Source organism: Vicugna pacos, chromosome 14 (assembly GCF_048564905.1).
Source record: "Vicugna pacos chromosome 14, VicPac4, whole genome shotgun sequence".
In the NCBI taxonomy this organism is placed as follows: domain Eukaryota; kingdom Metazoa; phylum Chordata; class Mammalia; order Artiodactyla; family Camelidae; genus Vicugna; species Vicugna pacos.
Window position 1 is genome coordinate 48,987,056 of NC_133000.1, and position 8,526 is coordinate 48,995,581.

Below are 8,526 nucleotides of genomic sequence, written 5' to 3' on the forward strand. Positions count from 1 at the left end.
TGCGGCCTTTATTAAGCTTTGAAGATCTGGTGTGCTTCTATGAGAATATCATTTCATCTGCAGCATTTGAATTGGAAAAATCCTTTGTGTGATTTCAACAACCTTTTGTCCACATAGTTAAATGCACTGACAGCGCCTTTTGACAGAGCTACAGAAAATTCTCTGCTGAATACTTAATCAGTACCCAAGTTGGCTTACTTCCACTTTTCCTTTCTTCAAGACTATGTTGCTAGACTACTAGAGTTTTTTATTTGTGACTGAGAGTTTAAGACTGAATAACTTAAGGTATAATCTATATCATATTTTCATCACACACATTCACTATTTTACATACACACATACATTGGGAAATGTTAAAATTTATGCTTACATTTTTGAAAACCATGTTTATGTTTTTACTAATACATTCCTTTACATTTGATAATTCTTAGTTGCTCTGCATGATAATATTATATCTTTGAATATTAGTACAGAAGTATAAACCAGATTGGATCCTATTTCTAGGGGTCATACAGAATAATTACTGGGCAATGAAGAATTAATTTATCAAGAGTTGTTGACAGACATACTGAATAAAGGATGGTAGGGGGAAGCCAGTGACATTCAAAATTCTCTCTTTCTAGTGCTGCACCGCAGAAACTGTTTTGGGCAGATTCTATGGGCTAAAAAAGGCAATAGTCTTTTGCTGTGCGTCCGCATCTACCAGATGTCTGGAGTGAGTGGAGTAGAACTCAACTGATTGACTGATTCCTACTTTTCCATCTACTAAGGTAATCAAAACAACCACATGTTTTATCATTGTAATCCCTATATAAATAGACTTCCCTTGAGGATTGTGGGTCTTCCGAAGAAGGATCAGATCTTGCTAAAATTACGTACTTATAGACATGAGAAATGCTGGGGCCATTATTATGCTCGAAACTATTTCTTTGGATCATATTTTAAATGGGGAGAGAAAGTCACTTTTGTTTAAACAGGGATTGAATTTTGGAGAAACATTGCTTTAAGAGACACAACATGCATTACAACATTATGACATACTCAGCCAGATGTCTGCAAGACAGAAAAGCACATGACTAAGCAGGCCACCTAAATGTTAAGAAAGAAAAAAAATAGAAAAGAAAAATACCAACATGTGTCAGATATTCTTTTTTTTTTTTGCAGCACATTATTCCAAATCATGTGGATGCCTTATGTGTGTAATTTTTCAATTATGACTTTCCCCCTCATGTTTATTAAACTCAGGGATCACTCTCATTTTGGTTTTATATCACAGTCTTGCTCTGTGTATTTGTTCGTATCTATTTAATTATATGGTTACATGTGAATACAGCACTCAGGGCTCCCCAGGTACCTGTTATGGCAGTTGTTAGAATGAAGTGTGAAATTATTCTTTGCCACTTGTGGCAACCATACATGGATTTCATTTACTCTCTTGGGATCCTGGCACACATAATTGAAAAGTATATGCACTTGACAATCCTGAGCAATACTAGAACCACTGAATTAATTAATTTATTTTTTTTCTGTATTGACAATCCCACTGTCAGTATGTCAATAAGTATTCACTAAGTGATCACAGTGTAGATCGCTGTTTCTCAGCCATACAGGAATGATGGGGTTCCTCCAGGGATGTCCTTACCTGAAGATAAGGAACCAGAGTCCTTTTCAGAAAAGGGAAGGACAATCCCAGGTGGGGAAAATGGTCATGGATTTACTGTCACTTCAATCTATTTTTAACAACCCAATCACTTCTCTGGTGGCTGCTGCCCCACACAGCCTCTGGCATATGGTAGATGCCCACTGCATAATTGCTGAATGAAAGAATGAATTCAATCTCAAGGGCATCCATTTCATTTTCTCTGCAGCTACACCATCGGCATGGCAACAGCCCTGTCAGCATATTATTTTAATAACTTTTTTCTTATGCTAGTTTCCATAAGGCAGTGGTCTCTGTAATTTTTGGTCCTACATCACTATTAATTAAGAAGTTTTGTGTATGTACTCCCTAAATAGGTATTTTATAAATAAAATATTGTTATGTTATAAAACATTTAAAAAGTAGAATCAGATTAAGTTAACAGAAGTTTTAATATTTTATTTCTGCTTTCCAGTAGATGATCTTCCTTGTCTTAATTCTGGATACTTGGCTAAAGCAGTAAAAGAAGAAAAAAATGCAGTTCCTGCTTTGTGGAGCTTACATCTTCTCTGGTAGACCAGATGAACACAAGGAAGGGCAATGATAGAGTTGTTTTTATGATAGGGTGTACTAGAAGAGTGTCCCTGTACAGAATTTTCCTAAAACACAAACTTTCAAGCATACTTCTATGACCTTTGATTTTTAAATGCTGAAGTGGGTTCAAGCACACTTAGAACTTTTCAATAGATATGCTCTATTCTGTTAGCATGACCCACATTTTATATCAAAAAGAACTTTTTTTCACTTTAAGTTTTCCCTTCTTCATAGCTTACAAAATCTGATACCAAACAGTTGATCTTCTAATTGCCTGAGCCAATAAATTTTGCTTTTTGATGGGAAAGTTTTGGCTTGAATTTTGACTCCAAGAAAAGGATAGCATATGGGGCAGTTTCTATAAATACATTGTAAAGTTTCATTTAATTCAGGCACACAGGATGATGTGGTAATATATTTATAGATCATAAACATAAGCACAGTAATACTATAAATAATCCAATCACCTCAGTTTTCCTTGGACCACCAATCTAGGTACTGATGTCATAGGAAATATCCTTTTACTTTGATGTCTACGTTTCTCTTCTGGGCTCTTTGTCTCTCACGACCTAATTATTCAGTCCTCTTCCTTCACTTCCACTTCTTGTCTTCTATGACCCTAGGTCATATGTATCTCTTTTCAGGACAATATGGCCTTCCAAATGGAGGAAAAGTTTCAATCGTTTAGAGTAAAACTAGTAAATATCTACATAAAGCAGATTAAGTAGTCCTTTGTGGAGCAATCTACCTCAAGAAATGGTTTCAAAATAAATTCCTTCAAAATTTTTACTAAGTGAGCCAGATATATTTGAAGGGAAATAATGATGTAACACTTATCTACTCATTTGTACTATAAGTTGAGACTATTTAAAATAATTATGATAATAGGATTGTAGTCTCCATGGAATCTAGGGGAAAAAAAAACTCAAGAGCTAGGACTGGTAAATATGTTTCTCTGAGTAGTTATCTGGGGCACTCAGAACAATATAATAGGTATAGGTTTCATATTAAATGAATATACCAGCATTCAGGCTTATAAATTCATCTTTTATGAATTTGGCTAATGTGAGTTAGGTCACCTGAGCAAAGTTAACTTTGAACCTGCTGTACAGAGGGCCAGAACCTGTATCACGATGAATCTACTAGGACATCAAACAATACAAAGCTCTGCCTGAGGCCTCAGCTGGCTTCTTGGACGCTGGTCCCTAACTTTGGTAGTAACCCCAAGTCTCCATCTGCATTGACTTCTATAGTAAACATCTTGTGTAATTAATTTGTTTTATGGATCAGTTTCTTTCTTTGAATAATTACAGTATATCTACCATGTATTAGTTATGGTAATGCTAACTGCTGTAAGACACAAATCCCAAAATTCTAGTCACGTAACAGGACAATCCACATTTTTTTTTTCATATGACACTCCAGTGCAAATGTTCCTGGTGGGGAGGTGGTGTGCCCCATTCAATTAAACACGGTCCAAGTAGATGGAGGATCTGCCATCTTCACCATGTGGCTTCCCACCACAGCAAGGAAGTGACAGCTGCTCCCATTCCACTGGGGCAAATCAGTCATATGCTCATAGGCTGATGAAAGGAAGAGAGAATTAGGAAATGTAGTCCCTGCTGGGGTGGCCACTTCCCAGCAACAACTCTCCATCAAGGAAGGAAAGTATGAAATCTTGGAAGAACAGCTAGCCCTCTCTCCCACACTCCACAGCAAGACGGAATGTTCCCAAGGACAAGAGAAATGTTAATGTAATCATTAAAAATCCTTTGCTTTGCAAAGTAAGCCTTCGATGCACTATTTTATCCTAAGGACAAGGCACGCATCTTATACTAACAGTGAAAGTTTAAATTATGAAGTACAATGTTTAGATTGCTTTCAGTATACAAGCTGATGGCCAGTTCTGACAATGAACTGCTGAATTTCATTGGTGCAGACAACTGACTCATATAGACCTAACATGGATTTTTAATCTGAATTATCTATCCTGGTTTACTACAATCTAAAATAGATAAATACTAAAATCTAAAATAGATAAACTAGTCATAAAATAAATCTAATATGAATATGTTTTTCTTTTTCCCAAAATTGTTTCTAATTGATTGGAAGAAAAAAATTTGCATTTTTCTGGACATACAATAAAGCAGAAAAAACCCTCAAACATTTACTTTACAGTTTTGGGATGGACTTGTTCATAGAAATGTTCAGTGGTGTCGAAAGAGATTCCATGTGATGTATCAAGTTACAGAAAATATCACCCAAAGATAAATATATACATTACTTAGCACATGGTACTTCAGAAACACAGAAATATTTAATGGGCAGAAGATAGCCCAAGTAAATATTGAAGCTACTTTTCCATAAAAGGACTTGAATTCTGTTTTAATATGTAATCTAAAGTGTGTCCAGTTTTCTTAATGTGATTTTTCCTTGAAGGTGGTTTGACTCAAAATTCTATATTCAATGAAATAAAAAGCAAACACAGAACCACACAAAATGTTTAAAAACCAACTTTTGATTGCAACTGCCTCTATCTATTTTGTTTAATTACTACTGTTATTTTATAACTTTTGTTCTAATAAACTGAATTTCTGTCAATCCTATAAATAGACCTGATGGCTAAGGCTTTGAGCAGTAATATGACCAGTTTGGTCAGGGAGAAGAGTCTTTCCCAAGGAGAGACCAATGTCACATCTAATCAAACAAGGAGGGTAAATGTTGTGAGTGTCAGGGTTTAAGGGCAGAGGATGGATTATGCACGAATGTGAGAAAATATCCTATAAGATCTAACTGGATGTTTTATTAATTTACAGTTAGCAAGGGGACCTGGGTCTGCCCTGGGACAGTGAACCTAAGTATGTAAAGATGATCAGGGAAGATTCTGGGGCTGCCGGCTTCCTCTTGAAAGCTACAAGTATTGAGCAGCCAGAGTTAGGACGTTGATACAGTAACAGAAACAGTCACCTTCATTAGCAACTACTCTGTGCTAGGCACTATTGGAGGATTAACAAACATTTTTACTAAATTTCAGAACAACCTTGCAAGGAAGATTTTCTTATTCCCATTTTGTAGATGTGGATTCTGAAATGGAAGGAGGTTGGGTGTTCAAGACCACATAATTATTTGAAGAAGAGGCAGGATTCAACCCACTTGTGTCTGACCCCAAAGCCCTTGCCCTTTTCCCTAGGCTAATCCTCTTCTTTCAGTGAGGTATCCACAACAAACTTTTTGGCTCCATAGACGAGTTTATCATCACACTTCTGCAGACGTCAGTCGGTCTGGGTCTTCCCCTTGCTCTGACATCAGTGACTGCCCCAGGCATAGCATTTCACTGCACACCGCAGCAATTATTTATGACTTGGAAATCTGCAGCCTGGGGCTGGTTTACCGGAAATGTTTTGAACAAAAACAAAAGGAACTCTCTTCTCAGTTGCTCCAGGATTCTTTGATTCTTTGATCCAAAGGAACCCGGTCTTCTATAGGAGAGGTGGAGGAAGAGTACACACAGAAGAAAGGCCTTTTCCAGGCCAGTGACCTTGCTTGTTTTGTGTGAGTCTAACTTTCATACTAAATCTCATCAACTTCAGCAATTTCTTTACAGTTACTTAAAACTGCCAGTGACTGTTGTGGTGGGATAGGAGTAGGTGGAGAGAAATGAGGGGTGAATGAGATGGTCTCTAGCCACTGGCAGGTGAAACATGCACCATCTTCCAAGTCAATTTACGTTAAATCTTTGTCCCTATAATGATGAAAAAAATTAACACCTGGCATGGACATACTGCACCTACAATGCTGCCACCATCTTCCTTATCACTTTTCTAACTCTGACCCATTTTTTAAAGCTCAAATAATGCTTCAACTACTCCAGGAATCTTTTCTGATCTTTTTATACTGAGGGCCAGGGTGCCAAACTATGCCCCCACGACAGCCTATTACCACATTTACCAGATTAGCATTCCAATCAATATTTGTGCCTGATAATAAGTTAAAACAAAGTGCAGGTACTATGTTTCACTTATCTTAATACTACCAGTACAGTACAAAAAAAAAATCCTGAAAATTCTCAGTGTTTGAGAAGACCTGAATTGAGTTCCATTTATTTATACAGTAAATATTTCGTGAACACATACTACATGACGATACAAGGAAGAGAAAAATCAGACACTGTCTGCCTTGCTGTTTTGTTCCTAAGTCCCATCAGTTTATGAAGGGATGGTGACTTAAATAAAGTGAAAGCCACAAAGCTGATTCTTCAGCAAGGAAAAATCAAATAATTACAATAATAACAGTCCTGTAGGAACCATCTTAGGAAGATACTCTTTCTATTTCAGCATGTACATACCAGATGAACAGTTTGTATTAAGATTTGATACCTGAAACCATTCAGACTTGTCTAGAGAACTGGTTTCTTTCCTTCATTAAGCACAAATGTGTATAACTATCCCAGTTTAGGACAGCTGAGAAAGAGGATATCCAATAAAATATCATCTTAATAAACAATCAGAAAGCAATAATGAACTCATCAGTTGTTACTGACATCTGTGCACTAGCGTATAAGTCAATCTGAGAAAATGATGGCAACTTCAGAACCACAGAGATGGTGGGGCAGGGTGTTCGGACACCATTTGGTCTCTGGTTCCAGCCACAGCTCTGACCCAGCTGTGCCGTGCCCTTCATCTGGTTACTTGACATTTCCATGAAGCTCTCTGTTCAGTTTCAACTAGGGCTTCTATCAATTGTGATTAGTGTCCACTAATACAGAAGCTAGTTGGTATGTTTATTGTTACACAAGACTAAGTAGAGCTTGCTCTTCTAGTCTTAATATTATTATATTATGACATTATAAACACAGGTACGTATTTAAACAATCTTCATATCATACTTTTCCCCTCATTTTTCAGTTTTATTAGATATAATTGATACAATTTGACTACACATATACAACATATTGCATGCAAATACATATATACAATATACTGCACATATTTTTTAAAATTTACATATATGTACTGTTTCTTGTTTCTAAGAACAGTTTAGAGCTTTAGCTTTTTAAACTTACATAGTTATCAAAGGAATAAAGCCAAACACAAGATTAGAATCAACAGAATGCAGTAATCCAATCATAAAGGACAGTCAAATATGCTTACACATATTCAAGAAACCAGTCATTAAGTTACAAATAGTAAATAGTTCATTTGTGTCCTTTTTTTAAGATTCCATACATAAGTGATCTCATATGGCATTTTTCTTTCTCTTTTCGGCCCACTTCACTTAGAATGATGATCTCCAGGCCCAACTATCCAGGTCCATGTTGCTGCAAATGGCATTATTTTATTCTTTTTTATGGCTTAGTAGTATTCCAGTGTGTGTGTGTGTGTGTGTGTGTGTGTGTGTGTGTGTGTGTGTGTGTATTACATCTTCTTTTTATCATTATCTGTTGATGGACATTAGGGTTGTTTCCATGTCTTGGCTATCGTAAATAGTGCTGTATGAACATTGGGGTGCATGTGTTATTTGAATTACATTTTTCTCCAGATATGCCCAGGAGTGGGATTGCTGGATCACATAGTAAGTCTATTTTTAGTTTTTTAAGGGACCCCCATACTGTCCTCCATAGTGGCTGCATCAATCTATACTCACACCAGTAGAAGGGTTCCCTTTTCTCCATACCCTCTCCAGCATTTATCATTTGTAGATGTTCTAATGATGGCCATTCTGACTGGTGTGAGGTGATATCTCATTATAGTGTTGATTTGCATTTCTCTAACAATTAGTGATGCTGAATATTTTTTCATGTGCCTATTGCCCATTTATATATCTTCACTGGAGAATTGCTTATTTAGGTCTTCTCCTCATAACTTATACTTTTAATGGCTGTGTCATATTCCATTATATGGCTATATCAAACTTTACTTAACCTTTCCCCTGTGAAGGAAATTTAGATAATTTCCTTATATAATAATACTAAAATTAAGGGATATAAAGCTCTTGATATATATTGCCCAATTTTTTAAAAAAAGGTTGTAGTCCTTAGAATCCCATGGCATCGTGCAAACATGCCATTTCATTGCACCATTGCTAGCATTGTGTATCAACACTTTAAAATATTTTGATAATTTGTGTTGGTGGAGTTCAGAATTTTCCCACATTTATCCTTTTCCACTTTTCTCTTTAGTTCCATTTCTATATAGTTCCCAAAACATTTCCTATAGATGTATATGAATGGCTTCTTAAAAATAAATTATTAACCTTTTGTAATATTCACACTGATCTTTTTTTCCCCATGATTT